This window comes from Anas acuta, chromosome 13, assembly GCF_963932015.1.
Source record: "Anas acuta chromosome 13, bAnaAcu1.1, whole genome shotgun sequence".
NCBI classification, from domain to species: domain Eukaryota; kingdom Metazoa; phylum Chordata; class Aves; order Anseriformes; family Anatidae; genus Anas; species Anas acuta.
Window position 1 is genome coordinate 206,995 of NC_088991.1, and position 18,475 is coordinate 225,469.

At 44.8% G+C, this 18,475-nt stretch overlaps 1 protein-coding gene across 2 annotated transcripts in view; it reads right to left on the reverse strand.

Annotated features, from left to right (window-relative positions):
* Positions 1-18,475, reverse strand: part of GAB3 (GRB2 associated binding protein 3) — a 56,626-nt gene that overhangs the window by 36,984 nt on the left and 1,167 nt on the right. The gene's annotated exons all lie outside the window — the stretch shown is intronic.

An 18,475-nucleotide genomic window follows, 5' to 3' on the forward strand; every position in this document is an offset into this window, starting at 1 on the left:
ACACTCTTGTTTGTTACCTATAGTTATGAAGAGGAATTTAAGCCCCGATAACAAGGCAGTAGTACACCTTGTAGCCACTATCTCCTAGCAGCCATCTTCTAGCTCAACACCTTCAGCAGGTCGATCTGTACGCAGGTGCCGTCAGATGTTCGCTCCATCCATGGGAGATGCTGCCCACAGAGCCCCTGCACAGCTGCCTTGAAGCAACGGGCAACCCATACCAGAATATTATTGGACATGCTTTGTAAATCCATTTGAGGTTAATGAAGGTTGTAAATTCATCCTTCTTCATCTGTATACCCACAATCCCTATGTTTCAGAGAGCTCCTGATAGGGCTTTGCGCTGCTCTTATGGGAAAGATCCCATTCAAGCTCTAGACCACCTCTCCCCTCCCTGCCTTCCCGTGCCCACAGCAGCAGTCAGTTTGCTGTCAGCTGGGTCAGCAGTTCGAAGGGGCAGGCTCTTCTAGAAGAAGCAGAAAGCTGTCAATTTACTTTGGGCCTCAAAACCACTACCTTTTGTTTTTAACCAAAATGCATTTCCATATGCAAGCCCCTGCCTTGCACTGCTGCTTTGGCACAATGGATTTCTTCAACTCCTCCCTCTCTAAGAGTCAAAATTTACCATAGATTTTGATTTTTTAGAGGTTTTACAAAGAAAGAGAGCTCAGTAACCAAATACTTCCCGAGAATGCAAAGCAAAGGCTGAAGTGCAATGTGAGAAACCAGATCAATCGCAAATGAAGAACAAAGTGGTTTGAACTTCAGCATGTTTAACGCCTATTTCCATAAAGGGCTGATCTAATCTGTGGAGACCTCTCAAAGTGCCAAGAATGCCTAATGACTCTGAATATAAAGAATAATATATATTGTAAGCAAAGAGAATGGCCATCAGGCCTTTATTTGTGTTTCTGGCTTATTTGTTCTCTATAAAAACCCTCCATCAAACCTTCCAGCAGAGCAATGATCGAGAAAGTACAGGAGCAAAGCTAACGCACTGAGAGTTCCCAATTCACTACAGCCACGTGGCTCATCCTAACTGACAAAAGTCTAAACTAAACTCAATCCAAAAGCTCAAAAATGACAAAAATAAACTGATATATTAAAGAGGAAAAGGAAAAAGTTATTTTTTTTCTTCTGGATTTCATTAAAATGTGCCAATGCAAAATGCTGTCTACAGACTGGGAGCCAAGTTGCAAGGAGGAGAGAAATTCTGTCCTGCAAAGGCTGAGATAATTCCTGCACGTGGTGTCCCAGAAGGGTGGCCCTGCTGAGAATACAGGGTTTTTTATGGCATTGCCCGTGTTGTCTGGGTGTTGCACACAGCAACAGTGCCGAGAGCAGCGTGTCAGAAGGACGGTTGTAAAACAACGGACGTTGGCAGGGGAATTCAGGGATGGGCACCACGTCTGAGACCTTTGCAGCTTTTTGCTGGGGATTAGCTGACATTTTGAATAACAAATCTTCTTGTTCTGCAGGGCAAGGCAAGGTTCATCCTCGGTCCTTGCTGATTGCTGTCCTTGCCAGGGCAGGGATACCGCAGGAGCCCTCTTTCAAGGAGAAAACCAGAGCAGTGAAATCCCTTCCTTGGATCCCTCCTCCTCCCACAGCAACTCAGAAGACTGCATGTTTTTGAGTAAAAATGGAGCCATAGTCACAAGCACTAGCAGCTACAAAAGACATCTGAAAGCAGTGGTTGTACACAGAAAGCAGTAACTGCTTTCCATTTTTAGACTTCATGGCTTATTTGTTTAAACCACGAGGAGACATTTGCATGCTACCCATTTCTGGTCAGATATGAACAAATAAAATAGAAATAAATGCAGTTCAAAGAACAGAGTGTGCAAACTTCTGAGGTTAATTTTAACTCATGAAACACTTCAGCAAAGGTCCATCACTTGTATTTACTTTTTTCTAAGAGGTAAGGAGTATTATCAAAGTTGACTTTTGAAAGAGGTGGAAAGAAACAACAGAACCCCGACTATTATCTTTTCTTATTTTAAACTGCATCCTACACTTCACTCAATTTTAGATCTGAACGCGGGATTACTCCTACTCTTCTCCTCGCTTCTGACTCTTTCTTACCGTGTTTTTCAGAGAAGCAGTTTGTAAATGTGACTTGTTAGGATGCAGCGTACAAGTAACGCGAGTTAAATGAACCAGGTTGAGTGTTGCAAATGCAGTTCCTAAAATCTCCAGACTAAACTACTCAATTCAAATAAAACCAGCTGGGAGGTAGAGAACCCCCTGGTGAGAACGAAGACCTGTGTTACCAAAGTGTGCAATGCTAAATCAGCCCAAAGTAAGCAGATTCTGAAATAGAAATTCATGCAAGTTTTTCAGCCAAGCAGTAAACGTAGCTGCAACATGGATGCTGGCCATTTGGAGGATAACGATGTGGTGCTGAGGGATTTAGGAGGCTTTTAAAGGACAGGCGAAGAGATATGGTAAGAGTCGAGGATATATGTGAACTTGTGAGAAAATTTAATGATTGATCTGATCCTGCTGTGGATAGAAAAGCCTTCCCTAAGCAGAAAATATTTTTAAATTGTTTACAAGGCTCAGGAAGAATCATATGGTGATGCTGTCTTCTCTGGTTCCTTAAAATCCATTGCAAAATCCTAGGAAGCTGCTTCCCAGGAGTTCCCCAAGGGAATTGTCTCTTCTACTCTCAGCAAGGTCTGGTTCAGAGGGAAAACCTGAGAGGGAGAAAACAGCATCGCACTGGAAGGCTATGAACAGCACCCTGGCCTTGGGGAAAATGGGAGAACTCCTTATCTGATCTCAACAAGTTATGAGAGCAATTAGACACATAAAAAAAAAAAGAAAGAAACACATACTGTGCAAGATAAAGGTAAACAATACATCGTAGTATCTCAAGCTATGGAATTATTCTGATAACTACTCTTTCCAGAGAGCTGATGGATTCACCTTGAGTCACAGAGGAAAACTGAAAAAGCTTCCAAAGAAGCCAAGGAAGATTTTAAAAACACGAATCCTTGCACAGCAAGGATTTGACTGGGGGCATTTCAAAGACTGCAACAGGCAGAAAAGCCCCGGCCACTTTCTGGTTTTGTGCCCACCACTGGCTGCCAGTTGTGGTTTCTGATGGTCTTGGTCTATGCCAGGTACAATACAAAGAATTTTGCTGTGCCTTTGATCCTTCCCGAGCTGCAATGTTTGCTCAGCTGGCTTCCAAGAGGTCTTAAAGAAAAAACAACCTTACTAATTTTTATGGTGTTCCTATCTGCTCCTTGGGCTAGATGAAACGGTCCTCTCCTCATACCCCCAGTTAATGTTCATATCAACAAAAGGCTGGGTGCTGCCAATTTTCGTTCACCCTATCTTTGATGTACTGTTTTGCTTTTTGTTGTGGGAACAAACCACCATTAAAGAGCTGACATGGGAAACAAAATGGACTGAGAAACTTAAACAACTCATACAATCTTACAGCTCTTACAATGTAGCCTGGAAGCACGAGGATATTTTTACCTGTGTTACTAAAAGGGCACCTCTAAACAAGTAGTGCAGCAAAGTAATGACGCCGTGTTCTTCTGCAATTTCTGGTCTGCTTTGCAAAAATTAAGATCTGAATTTATTTTCTCACTTCTGAAAGCTGGAAATGTGCTCTCCAATAATGTATTCATACGGTGTAATCAGGCACAGAATCTGACCCAGCTTAGCTGAGGCCTGATTTCCAGCTCTGTGGTTTCTACCTCTCAGACTATTTACTATTTGCTTACCAGTAATTACCACAACCAGCTCCTGCATTGAAATCTACTACAGAAAAAAGTTCCTAGCTGTTTTTTTAAACTTGAAGAAGAATTCATTTTAAGGCTGACATGAACGGTGAATTTCCATGAATCAGGTGATAAAACCATTTGCAAATTTCTTTCTTGTCTGCTAGGTTAGCCATTGTTGGCTTCTGTCTGAAATGCCCTGGCCAACAATTCTTTTCTGTCCATGAAGAATTTTTTTTTCTTTTTTTCTTTCTATTTTTTGCTTAACACACCCTATGCCCAAAGGGATGAATGCTTGGAAGTGTTTACATTTTTTCTTGTTTCTTGGAAATTATGAGCCACAGATAAAAGAGAATACTTCTGCAACAATAATGAGGCACTTACAGAGCTTCTGGTATTGCTGATTGTTTGAATTCGTTTTTTAAATCCATCACATTATGTTCATATTCTATCCTATGACAGTGTTAATACTTAAAGGAAGTTGAGCCTTACAGCACATACAGTGTGCTATTGTTATATTATTGCACTACTGCTGTCAGGAAGTTAGCTCCACGCTCCTTTATTTTATTTTCCCTGTAAATCATTATGTATGTATCAATATACATATTGACATGTATTTTATATATGGAGTTTTAAGGAATTTGGGGTACTGAGTACTCACTGCACTTGCAGCCAGGGGAGCACACAGCAGCGAGGCGCATCCCCATCGGCAGCCAACCACCAGATCCACCAACAGTTGCTGTCAGTGATTTGGGATAGCTGAGGATCTTCACCAAGCTTCTGGCTTGGTCCTTGGCTAATTAATGGTTTGATACCGTGAAACTAAGAGTTTTCCCAAAGATGCTGTATTCAGTAAAAAGCAGTTACGAACTGAACTACCAAATGCAATATGCATACACCAATCGGGCCTTTCTCATTCCAAATTAGTAATTAATGACAATCTCACCAAAAAGCTGAGCAAATCCAGGATAAACAGGATCTGTGACATCGCCAGACAGGTTGCAAAAGCAAAGGGAGTGAAGCTGCCTGGGCCTCCTGTCGGCGGATGCCGCTTGGCTAGCGGTGCCCACAGCCCCTTCCCAGAAGAGGTGCCGGCAGCGTGCGGGTACTGGGAAGAGGGGAGGCACCACCCTGCGCCAGCAGGGCGATAACTGCCCGCCCCGGCCAGCGCTCCTCCAGGGAGCTGTCGAGCTGCAATTAGAAGATCAAGCCGAAGGGGTATCTGCGATGGCAGAGCCCTTGTCAGCAGCCATCAGCCTCTCCTCTCGCCCTCCAGACCCCCTCCGAAAGCAGAAGGGAGGAAGACGGGCTGATAATGTCCACACTGGAGTGAAGAGGAGAAAATAGCTCCGCAGATCTTCTCGCAGTCACAGGATGGCTCACACTGGGACTAAGGGCAGCAAGCCTGGCTTTGGGGATTCAAACCAATGGGGTTTCTTCAGGCTGCTCTCTTCCTGAAGAAGGTTGCTGTTTTTCCAGCACTTGGGTGTTTCCATTTGCTGCCCTGGAGGCTTCTCCGGTGCCTTTACAGCAGCCCCCAGCCCCATGAAGGCAGCCCCACGACAAGCCAGGCAGCTGGGTCTGAGCACAGCAAGAGCTCCCAGTACCATCTACAACTAGGACTGGTAGCAAACTGATTTTTTTTTACCTCGTTATGTTCCTTCTCAGCACAAGCCACCTTACCCAAGCAAATAAAACAAGTTTAAGTTTCTTTGGAAGGGGCTTTCTTGCTCAGACAATTCACTAAACACACATTGCACGTACTTCATGTACTTTTCCAGTCACCAATGATCAAGCATGGAAAAGCCATGGTCAGATTACTGCACTGACTCTTCTGTTGCCCAAGTATGTTATGAAAGACAGAGTTATGTAAAATTCATGCTGGATTTCACTATTTCCTATTTAACTGTTTTGCAGCAAGCATGTACGGTGTCCCGAAAATTCACTTTATGCAGAACAAATGTGAGCCAGAATAACGTATTTTTTTCACATCCTTCTGCTTCTTTACAGAAAGACGGGATGATGTTTAATTTTTCCTTTACTTAAACAAAACCTTCCACTTTGACTCACAGTCCTTATGCTGACAGATACTCTGGAGAGTATTATTATACCAACAGCGAATACAGACCTGGATTTTTTTTTGTTGCTGTTTAGTTGCTGTGTGTATGGAACATAATTATGGAAGATCATTATTTTGCCATGATTTTCTGGAAAACAACAACAACAACAACAAAACATTTTCCTGAGAATACCCAGAACATAGCAGGCTCCCTGCTAAGCACCCTTTAAAGGTCCAGTACTGAAATATCGAAATATCCTCGGCTGACAATGCTGGTTCACCACCACATCCAAGCACCCTGGCTGGGGGCTCCCAGGAGGGGCTCCCAGGAGGGATTCGAGGATTTTTTTATTCACAGTCCAATACAGCAAAGGCAAAAGAGCCACCAAAACTGAACTGTGGTCTTAAGACACAAGATAATAAAAGGAATTTTGTCGAGATGGTGTGTGGAGAAGCAGGGATTACGACTGCTTGTGTCTTGTTGTTTGAATCCAAGGACTTGTCTGTAGTTTTACTAGCACAGCACAGCTGCCATGTATCTGTTGGCATAACTACACCACTGATAGTGGGAAAAAAAGAGCATTTTTCCTGGTTTAGTTTATATTGCCTTGGAAGTGGCTTAAGATAAAGGAAAAACATGTCACTCAGACCAAGAACATATGAGTAAGACATTTATGAGACTAATTAGATTGATTTAAATCCATGCATCAGCATGCATGTATATAACCTTCCACTAGATTATATGCCTACATTGGAAATGGAGCTTCTTGAAACAACATAGCGGTGGTTGTTTCATCAGCAGTAGACATCAACTGGTTAGCAAGACAGAATTTTGCTCTATTACCAAGCTTGTATTATTGGAATTTCCCAAAGGAATATATTGCTCTGGATTAACAGGGGTTTGTTAGACAGGCACCGGAAAAAATAAGCAGCTCCTAACAGCCTCGATGGTGCATGGCAGTGCAATGTGACTGCGAGGTGGCAACGGCTGCTCTGGGCTATTAGTGCTGAAGATGCTTTTTCCTGAATCTAGCTCTAATGGCATAGCTGCAAATGGAGCCCGATAACCACAGACACAACAAGCAGATATCCTGGAGGAAGAGAGATGCGGTCTGGTCGTTTTTTAAACAAAGAATGGATTTTTAGAGATTTTCTGAAGTGGACGAGTATTTCCCCAGAGTTCCCAAAGGGCTGCAGTCATTAGGGAAGGTGCAAGTCGCACGGGGGCACATGAATTCTCTCAGGCCACTGGACTTCACTGCTGGAGGAGCTGGAACTGCAGGAAATAAACCCAAACCACGCAGAGAGCTGCTCTATAGCCCAAAGCGAAGGCATTCCTATTGCCCAGCAGCTGAGGTCGAGGGCAGAGCGAGGCTGAAGATGTCGTCCCAAAGCTACAGACTGGTGCTGCCCCACCAAACAGCATCACCATTTCACAGAACCAACGGGAATCCCCCAGCCAGCAGCCAGCACCTGCTTCTGTATTATGCATTGCTTCTGGGTCCTTGGCATGCTGCTGGCTGTGAGTCATGCAAATCTTACGCCATGCAAAGCAAAAATGGCTATGCCGTGCATAGATTGTATCTCTCAAATAGAAAGTGAGATTTTTTCAGTGACAGTTTACTCTTTTGAAGAAGTTACCCACTTCTGTGTAACTCTGCTTTTATTTTTCACCATAATTCTGTCTGGCTCTAGTCTCTTTGAGTGGAAATGTTCTGCGTGAAGGATGTAACACAAAATCAACCGAAACTCTGAACTTTAACTTATCCATTCATTGTCGTCCGTTTCCAATTACCATCTAATAAATGCCACAGTTCCTATATCTCGTACCATTTCTTCCAGCTACACTGGAGCTACCAGGAGCTCTGATAATGGCAGAGGTGAGGGTTCCTACCTGGAGGCAGGGCCCTCCTTTTCCCATCCCCTTGCTGCTGAGGACCATGGCTGTGTCCTTGATCTCTGCCCAGCCAATTGGTACAAAAGCTGATAACCCACTGCAGAGAGAAGCCTGGCTCTCAACTCTCATCTTCAGCTTCAGTGTTTAATGAAGACAAGATATCAGCAGTCATAAGGTACTGCTCTTAGTTGTGAGGAATATGTGGGGGAAACAGCTCAGCTTATTTAAATGTTGCCCAGAAATGTGGTCATAATGGGTTAGAATTTGAGACTGTTTCATTTTTTGGCTTCTGGTTTCTTCTGAAGCACTGGTATTTCTATAGAATGTGAGGTGCCATTTCTATTTCAGGACTTTTTTTCTGATGAGCCCAGTACTTTGTACCTGAACTCCTTCCAGAGAGGACAAAAAGGTATTTCAGACAGCTTTGTGCAAGCCGATAAATGCAAATGAAAGCTTCAGACCTAATGTTCCAGCATGACCACAGACCTGCCCAATTCCAGCAGTTTATTAAAGACAATGCTTACTTGGCCTTTCTGTCCATTATAGGTGCACTTTTTTCAGCAAAGCAAAGGTTTCTTGCTTGACAGTCTAGACTCAGTTGTGCTACATCACTGTACCTATTTGCTGCTGTTGCTCTGCAGCATCGTTTGCCTTTTCTTGCCAGTCCCAGCAAGGACTCATGACGATCCTGCCCTACAATGAGACTGTGAACCAGACCTTGAGTGACTCTCCAACCCAAGCAAGTGCCTTGACCACAGCAATGCTAGATTCATGCCAGCAGTGACCAGCCATCCTGCAACACAGTGGTCCTGGGTACCATGGCTATTAATTGGACAGGGTCTTATATCTGAGTTTGCTTTCCTCTGCTCCTTATCTTTTATTCCTAAGCATGGATGGTGTGTAAAACACTTCCTTTCTTCAAAACAAACAAACAAACAAACAACAACAAAAACACAACAATCCCTGAATGAAAATCTACATTGTTTTGCTCATACAGAGATCCCAGTTCAATTTCCAAATCCAGTAAGCCCTTGAGGAACGAGTCAAACAGAAACTTGCCTGTGGGTGCACAGTAAGTTCTGAACATTGAGAATTAGGGCCAACACTGCTGAAATCTTCACCTAGCTCAGGCTGCTAAACTGCACGCAAATCATTTGCCTGGAAATGTTCTTGAGACGTAGCACCCAAGTGCACATCTCTGTGACTCTCCCTCTCCATCCCTGTTCCGGAAAGGTCAGTACAACGACAGCTTCAAGAAAGCTTTGCCTGGCTCTTCACCTCCCAGCTTGCATCCCCTGCTCTTGGGTGGCAGGTTTCACCAAAGCCTCTCCGAAGCCAACATGAGGTAAGCACCACGGTAAGGGGAGCCCTTAGGGACTTAAAGCAGCAGTGTAAACAAATTTACACTTCACCTGGCTATCTATAGCACATCCGAAACCTGGCCATGTCAGACATCTTCTGGTTGACATGAGTTTTCATTAAAGCTCCTAGCCCCAGCAAAGAGAACTGGAAAACATCATTGCAGCCCACGAGGAATGTTCTAATGGGCAGACAGCTTTAACTCACCAAGCTGGTATACCAAATTTACTTAGAGTTTAGAAGACCATGTCAAGCACAGAGGAGCTGGAAATACAATGAGAGACAAATAGGTCCTTTAGGAGGATAACATAACAGCTGCAGAGGGTGTAATTCATCCTCCTTTCCATTTAGCAATGCTGCTGGTGGTGGTGAAGGCTGGGCAATTTGCTGAGCGTGGGCAACAGAGCTCTGGAAAGGACGGGCTGTAGGTTGCAATTCTCCCGGCTGGAGATTTCTGTGTAGGAAATGCCTGGTAAAATCTTTTTCACTCCAAAGACAGATAAATCATAGTAATTGCTCCTTAGAGTCTGAGATAAATGCAAACTCTGGCAAGGGTAACGGATTTGAGAGAGTCCAAACCAGAGCTTGAACTCCACGGGGGACAAGAAAGCCTCTGACACCCCACTCCTTCAGCCCAAGGTTGAATACTGGCTGTGCTAGAAAAAGCAAATATCTCCAATCACAGCAACAACAAATTCTTCATGTAAATAAATAAAAAAAAAACTGATGGTCCTGAACAACTCATTCATGTGCTGACACAGAAACTCATCAAAGTTCTGTGGCTCTGGGTCTAAAGGCACCCAGGAGTTGGATTGTAGCCAAAAATCAGGAAAAGTTTCTTATTAAATCAGCTATTCAAATCCATCATGTAAGGAAATATTCCTAGCCATTGAAATTCCAGCCCTCCATTCAATATATGGTAACAAATAAAAAGAGAATTACAAAAGCCCTGCAATTTTGGAGCACGGAAACCTGTACTTAGCATCATTGGTTCTTGTTTTACCCTCTAATTTAGTTATCCTCTTTAAGTTTTATGGTCAATGTGGCATTTTCTGGAATGCCTCAGATTCCCCCTTTGGATCCAAAGCTCTCTTGGATCGGAGGTATGTTTACATTTTTGGTTGGTAGGAAAGCAGCAGATCTGTGGAATGACAAAGACACCGCAAAGAAACCTTTAAGGGGTTGCCTGCACCAAACAGCTTTAGGTTACGGCTGTGGGCTTCTCCCCTAATTCCCAAAGAAACCGGACGCCTCTTGTTGTGCCACATCAATAATTTGTTTACAGTTGAAGATATGTATTTGTAAATTATGTATGTATGTATATATAATCTTCCAGATTAATCACAAAACCGCTCCACTGACCAACAGAGGAGCAGAGTGCTCTGCCCTGCGCCCCCTGGCAGGGCAAGGCCTGGTGGCTCACTGCCAAAGCAGGCCCAGGGAGGGGTCCTGCCCCCAGAGACCCTCTTGGTGGCTGGGTTATGACCACAGGCTGGGGGTGCCACCAGAGGTGGCTCTGGGTGAGTGAAACCCAGAGCTGGTGTGTGATTTGGAGCCTACAGCGGAGCTGAGAGGGCCAAGGGTTCCGGCAGGCACCCAGGGGCGCTTGCATAAGGGCCTACGCATGTTTTTGTGTGCCTGGGCCTTGGTCACCCGCCAGGCTGTCCCAAAAAGGACAATGGATTCAGATTTCCTGTTTCTGGCTTCACGGCAGCGTGTTTTCTCAACGCTTGCTCTCTTTGTTGCATTTTCCCTCCCGAGCACACCTTTTCAGAGGGACTTCTCGGCAGTGCCCTCGGGTACCCCGGAGCAGCCATGCAGTACAGAAGCGCATGAGGTGCCATGGTTCCACCAGTTTCCCTTCCAAATTTGATCGCACAAGAAACAAAACCAAAAGCCCCAGTGAAACTCCAGAGGTGTCATTTTTTAGTACTCTCACATGCCCCAAAATTCTGTTGTAATTTCCTTCTAAGTAAGTCCGGGGTTAATGAGACTGAAGAGAATGATAGGAAGGAAAGAAATAATTATATATTCTTTTTTTCTCAACATGTCCCAAATGTCACCTCTGACCTGGCTTTCTATTTCTGGCATGGACTAAACTGCCTCTATTTATTTAGCAGCCTACACACCATTGCAGTAACATAGCAACAGTACTTTCAGTTGTGAATTTGAAAAAAGAAAAGGAAAAAAAAAAAAGATCATGTTTTTCATAACCAAACTGCTAAAGCCTTGCAGTCTAGTAACACTTCAGTAAATGCTTTTTCCCTTTCACAAGCCAGTATTATGAGGTTTCCACTCTGCAAACCCAGTGCAGAGATGCCCAAGGGAAGCAGGCAGTGTCACCACCATGAGGCTCCTTGTTATGCAAGTCCAACTCGCCTCTGACCTTCTTGTTTGCTTGTCCTAATGATGTTTCAGCCTGAACATTTCTCAGGCTCAGCAGAGACGAAAGCGGGAGTTTGGGGAGGCTACTAAAATAATGCTGGAATGTATTTGGTGTTTTCCTCTCACTTTTCAGAAACAGTTTCCCATTATCATATGATCCACAGCTCAGGGCGATACGATGCTCAGGGTTATCTGTCCAGAAGGGACATTACAGAAAGCATCCAAGTGAAATAGGAGTCAGAGTCCCATTTACAGCCAACATTTAGCAGTCCAAATCCCACTACAGGGACAGTAAGCGAGTGGAGAACTTTAAAACACCCCTCACATCAGAGGGGTACCGCCCGAGAACATTCTGCAAATCCTACCTCAGTGGGAGCATGACACCTAAGTATCTCAGAAAAGGAGTTCCCTCAGCTGCTTAAGTGCTTCTTATTTTTAATCTATGTCCTCAGTGCGAACTCAATCATTTTATTAGGACGGGTTCAAAATGTTGAACTTATTAAAAATAAAACTTCTTAAGATCGCAAAGCTTCCACTATAAATATTAGTAAACATAGATGTGGTAGCTGGAGCAGCAGCGAGCACTTCACGCAGCAGCGTGGGACCTCTTGTGCAACCACAGCTTTGCTGCCTCTGTAAGCCCCGCTGGCACCTCGTCAGATGCTTCTTCTCGTCTCCAGAGGTCTGGCCAGCACATGGCCACCCCGCCTGCTGGCGGCTCCACACTGGGGTCAGCGGCAGAGCCGGGAGCTTTTGGCTGGCAGATGAGTGTCTGCACATCCACAGGCGTGTGCGCCCAGCCTCCCCAGCCTTTACAGAAAGTGATTTCACAAGGCATCAGCTCAATGCTTCTGTGAGTTTAGTGGCTTTACCACCCAGAGCGTGAGGTCTGCAAGTAACAAATGGCCGATGATTGCTCCGTACTACTGGCCTCTTCTCCTTGGCACCACCAGCTCCTGTCAGCCTGAACAAATGGATTCACAACTGCACGATCCTTGACCTTCCACAAACAGTTTGCAAGTCTGGTATGTGAAAACAGACTGTTCACAAACTGTGCTCTCTGCTGAGATTACAACAGTTGCACATTCAGAAAGGGCCCCGTTATGACCATTATTCTGCCCAACAGAAATATGAACACATAACCCATGATCCCTGAGACTCGGGATTCAAAGGCAAATAATATTTGCCGCTAATGGGGCTCACAGAAACTATTGTCTTTTGAAATGCATTGTCAAAAATGAGTCAAAAGCTTTCAGGTGTCAATCCAAGTTCCATTTAAATTAACACCTTCATTTAAGTAATTTTAAATTCATACTAATAATGACATTTTACTGTCTTTTTGTAAAATGCTCTATGGGAACAGATACCGAGCAGCTGAAATGCACCTCCCCAGGCTCTGGCAGAAAGCTGCAAGGTAGTGCTGACTGCAGGGCTCAGGTGGGGTTTTTGGCATCAGCTGCTTCAGAGGAAGGGAATAACAACATCTCTAAGAACAGTTGTTTCATTCTAGCAATTAGAAAGGTATTAATGAGTTAACCTCAGAAAGGAAAGAGAGTGCTTTGCTGCCCGGAGGCTAGACATCAGTTTTGTTTTACTTTTAAGAAATATCGAGTACTAAATTATGCAGCAGTTTTTTAAAAATGAACTTTGCATGGCTATATGTTTAGGGCTTCTTTTTTTTTTTTTTTTTTCTGATGCAACGCAAACTAAAACAAGTCAGGAATATTGTAAAGTTCAAAATAATAAAAGGTTGAAATCTTGAATTTTATTCAACAAGAAATGAGAAAGAGGAAAATCTATTTTATCTGGCTGCACATAATGTTTTGACATGCAAATTTTATTTCAAACAAGGCATTTTTTTCTTGTCTTATCTCATTGCTATTTCATTTCCAACTCAAATGAAAAGGACGAGCAAGCAAATGGAGTGACTGTTTCTTCTACTGAGTAACATTATAAGGGTAAACTTCTCCCCTTCCCTAAAAAAAGAAAAAAAAAGGCATAATGCACGTTCACAGCATTTTGATGCATTTCTGATAAAAGCAATGTGTTTACTCATATTACAGGTTTCATGCTGCAACAAATGGCTCACCAAAGTGCTACTTTTAATGCTTTTTTCCTCTAATATATGTTTGATTGCATCACAAGTTTAATTACCACTCAAGCTAACATTTCCTTCTCTATTTTAAACAAGCATGTTTTTTTAAAGTCTCTATTTTGAATGCAAAGACCTGATAAGTTGTGGGTTTCTGTTTTGAATAGAAACCAATAGCTGGACATTCCTGTGCACTGAAAACATGTAGGCAAAGATTAAACTGGGGCTTCAGAGCTATTACTGCCCCACCCAAATAAATAGTCCAAGGGAAATTATTCTGCTTAACATTCTGATACTCAGGTTGCCAAGAACAGCAGTGTTTTTTAGAAATTATTTTTTTCTTAGAAGTCAGCCTATCTCATTAAACATTGCATTTAAGCTACCAAAACATGTTTGAAATGGAAGAAAATAGTCTAGAATAAACATCCCACTTAACCTACCAAAACATGGTTTAATGCTGGAGCACAGTCTGATTTGCACTGAGCTAATTAAAAATGTTTAATGATGGAAACTCCTCCCTAAAATAAATTTTCTGCTGGTATTTTACCAGTGAGATCAATTTGTTCAGGGTTTCACAAAGAAGGGGATGTAGAGTCTGCAACACAGGAGCTTCTATATTAAGGAAGTCTTCATCTGGTATATAGTTTTCTCAAAATTGAGTTTTTCCTCTATATCCAAGCCAGAGATAATTTATGTTGGCCTTTAAAATGAAGTAAGAACAGGAAAAACATAGGTACAAAGCTTAAAACTGCAGGCAGATAAATAACTCTGTGATCTTTCTCCATCACAGGATACTCTTATTCCCATCCGCCTTATAAACTAGAGTTACAAACTAGCATAAATTGGTTAAATAACCTCAGTAATTTCAGCGTGAGCTGGAGATGTTGATTCCACCAGGGTATGAAAGGTGGCCATAACTCTGCTCAGAGGGGCAGAGCACGAGAGGTGAGGCTTTGCAGGACACATTTGGATAAAAAGGCTGATGGATAGAAGTTAAATTCAGATTTTTCTTTTATAGCTATTTTCTGGAGAATTCCCCCAAATCCCAAAGCAGCAGCAGAAGTATTTGACTTCATACAGCACCCGGGGATTTCTCTGAGATGAGGGTGGCAGTGTCCTCTGCTGACACCAGCCCTTGCTAGACCAGAGAGCCGCTCCGCGTCTCACCCACCCCTCGCCATGCTGGGGGAGTCTTGTTCCTATTACTTGAGCAAACTCTTCCACAGTTCTACTTTACTTTTTCTTCTTAGTGGCCAGTAACTTCCCGTTTGTTCTCCTGATAAATACCAGAACTTCAGCTAAAAATGGAGAAGTCGACTACATTCTCTTACCTCGTACAACCCTGGCAGTGGGTGCATGGTCGTGGCCTGGCTGATCCCCCAGGCAGGAGTGACCATCTCCTGCTACCTGCTGTGCCCTTCCCATGGCCCTTCCAGCAGAGACAGCAGCAGGGACACCATTTTCCTACCTTTTTGCAGCCAAAAACATTAATTTACGCCGTTGCTGATTTGGGTTCTGTGAACCCAAATCTTGCCGTAGAAGCAGTACCTCTGTGAGGTACGGGGTCTCTAATTTCTTAAACTTGGCCTGAGTTGCCAAACCTTCCCTGCAGACATCCTGTATGGCCTTGCATAGATGCCATACTCATAAATTATTCTCAGCCTGGTCAGTTAGCTCATTTAGGGCTAGCTAAGCCCTCTGTTTGCCCTTCTAGCCCAGGCACCTCGATGAGTAGAGAGTTAAGAAGTGCAATATTGAGTTTTCTGCCCAAGTCCATTTTGGACTCTTGTTCTAGAGATGCTGAGAAGGAATTCTGATTTTCAATAAAGTCTGAAGAATGCAGTCCCTGAAGTAAAGCGGGAAACTTGTCTTTTTCAAGCAAGTGGTCTTCCCTCATCAATTCATACAGTACTGCAGATTAAAAATAGCTCTTCAGCTGGGGTACAGCTGTGCCATGCTGCCTTCAGCAGAGCTGCACTGAGTCACATCGAGCAAGCATCTGTCCATCACCCTTTGCTCCTGCAAACCACCAAACTCCGGGGTGTTCGGGCAGGCTGCTGACTACTCCTGCTGCTGCTCCCATGCACTAGGAACAACAGGACAGTGAGTTGAGGACAGGTTCAAGCTGGCCACCTGCTAAAAATTCAGTCTCCTTCTCCTTATCAGCACACGAACAATGTGTCTTCTGCATGTCATCGAGCTCCTGCTTCATTAAGCATCATCCTCTGCACCCTCTCTGTGCCTTTATTTCCCTGGTAGTGACATTTTGCACTGGCTGCAGCAATTCCCTTGTCTTCTAGGCCATGAAACTATTCTCCCTGACTCCACTAAGCAGAAAACAGATATTATCAGTCAGTGATCAGCTGCATCTCAACATGAAAAGCACCAAAAAACCTGCCGTTCAAGGCTAACAGTACAGAACTGGGACATGTGAACAACACCATCCTGAGCCTTCTGATTTTTCTTCTTAACAAATGCCTTTTCCCCTCGAGGCTCTTTGTGCCTAACCTACCCCCCTGGCTGGATGTATTTAGCTCTAGTACAGGGCACTCAGAAACCCATCAAACCTGGAGCAGGTTCTCCCACGACATCCAATTTCCTAATTTCCAATAACAGAAATCTCCAGCGGGGCCAGGTTTTCCTTCCACAGGGCCGAGTGTGCCTGAAACTTCGCATTTTCAGTCAGAGCAGGACAGACTTCACCTCCACTGCCGCCACTTCCCAGTTTTGGGGAGCAGCTTCTTCCCCTCCTGCCCGCCTCACACCCAGCTCCCCCAAGCCTGGGGAGCCCCCAGTACCCCTAGCCCCAAGGGAGAAGGAACCCGGGAGCCGAGAGGAGAGCAGCATAGCTTTCAGGTCACATGCGGGGGACAAAGAACTGCAGCAAACACCAAAAGCTCTCCCAGGAGAGTCCTCTGCCTCTCCAAGATAGGCTGGCGTGGCATATTTCATGTCTCCAGTGTCAGAATTTTGCATGCTACGAAAACACTCTTGGCATATTTGCCTGCTGGAGCGAGGCTCCCTGTGCTTTGTAATGAATTCTCGGCATTTAGCATCAGGCGCTGTGTTTTTACAGAAAGTTACACGCGGGTAATTAATCTCATGTTCGTTTCCTGCACATGTAAGAGAGCAGCCTTTGTTAGGGAATGATAAGACACTTCTAAGAATAGCACTACTGAGAGCATCAGCTTTGTAAGACATTACAGGAAAAATACAGGCTCCTAACACCTGCTTTTCGTTTCTCAAAGTTTGGAAAACAACGTCCTGCTCACCTAGAGCCAAATCCCAACCTTGTTTATGTGTAGAAAACCTAATTGGTTTCATCAGAGAACAAACATAAAGCAGGGCATGCTCCAGTCTTTGGGGTCCCATTTTGCAGAGGCACTTTGGTTTGATTTTATAAGCACTGTAAATATTCCCACTGGCTTCAGGGGGCTGTCTGCAGCTCCCGGTCTCCCAGCCTGAATTCAGCATTTGATCCCAGTCTCCTCACCACAAATCCCAGTGAATTTAACTGGGCTTTATGGCAAGAGCCTGAGGACTGCAAACAGATCTGTTCATCAGGCAGCAAGCCCCAGGCCTGATGCTCAGCTCAGGGAAAAGTAAAATGACCCGGTGTGAGCAACTGGGGGAGCACGGTGGGAGCAGGGCACCCATGGGCAGGGGCAAGCTCCCCTCTGAAGCTCCCTCCCAGACTCTGGGCTGTGCCAGCTGAGCCCCAGGGCTGGAGTAAAGCTGGGGAATTACACCTGCTGGCTGCTCAGGAGCAGAGCCAACGCCAGGCTGCTGTGAGCAGCTGATGCTCAACACCTCCCGAAGTCGTTTTACACAGGCTTTGTTTCCAAGTTCGTGTCGGTTTTAAGCTGCCAGGGTGGCTCAGCATGGGCTGCCCACCACCCTGCGCATGATGCCCGAGCTGCAACGCTGGTGAAACTACACAAAAAGTGAATAACAGAGCTCCCTGCAGGTCCAAGGCGATTTGCACTTGGTTTGTAGCATCGCCTGTGTCACCAGGCAGATGAGAAAGGGCACTAACCTCTACTGCACTTACAGCAGCTTTCTTTCTGCTTTATTACAGAGCAGTTTATCCCCCTAACCAGAAAACAAAGCCTAATCCACAGAGATTGGGCTAATCCAGTGATTCTTGTTTGCAGAGTAACACAGACCCAAATGCCCCAGGTTTTGTAGTGCAAAATCGGAGCAGAGCGGGCTGCAGAGCCCTGCAGGCTGAGCAGAGCCCCTGTTGTGGCCATCCTCTCGAGACCGTATAATGGGGGCTTTCAAATCCCAGCCTTTTTTTTTTTTTTTTATCACATTTTGTTTTCTCTGCTTCTCCCTTTTATGAATATTGAGTCATCAGAAATAGCTTCACTGACAGAGTTACTAATGACACCAGCTGGGTGAATCAGTGGCTCTTGCATTGTCTGGTGTCTGCTCTGAAGGGCCATTAGCACACTCGTTATAAAATACAACAAAAATTAGATATCCATATTTTATCTGCAGCTCCCTCGAGACACATCAGCGTAGTTATTTTCGAACTGGAAAATGTTAGTGGAACAAAGCAATATTCAGCCGTTTCAATGCCACGCTATGATCTAAGAGAAGAAACTCTGCCTTCCACCAAGTTAAAAGTCAATGCTGACAGCAGAAGCCGAGCCCTTCTCCTCGCTCTTAGGCAGAAAGGAAAAGCACCCGGCCCGGCGCTGTCTGTACCGCATTCTTCGCCGGGCGGCTATTCCTCATGCCACGACAAAAAGCCAACATCAGCAGCCCGGGGAAAAACGCTGAGAAACCAGAAGCGAGCGCGACGAACGCTGCGGGCAGCGGTGGGGACACGCGTGGCCACAGCCCCGCAGGGCGCGCAGCCCAGCCGGGGCAGGTGCCCGGGGACAGCGCGACCCACGCGGGACCACCGGGGTCCCCAAGCCCCCCCGCAGCGCTCT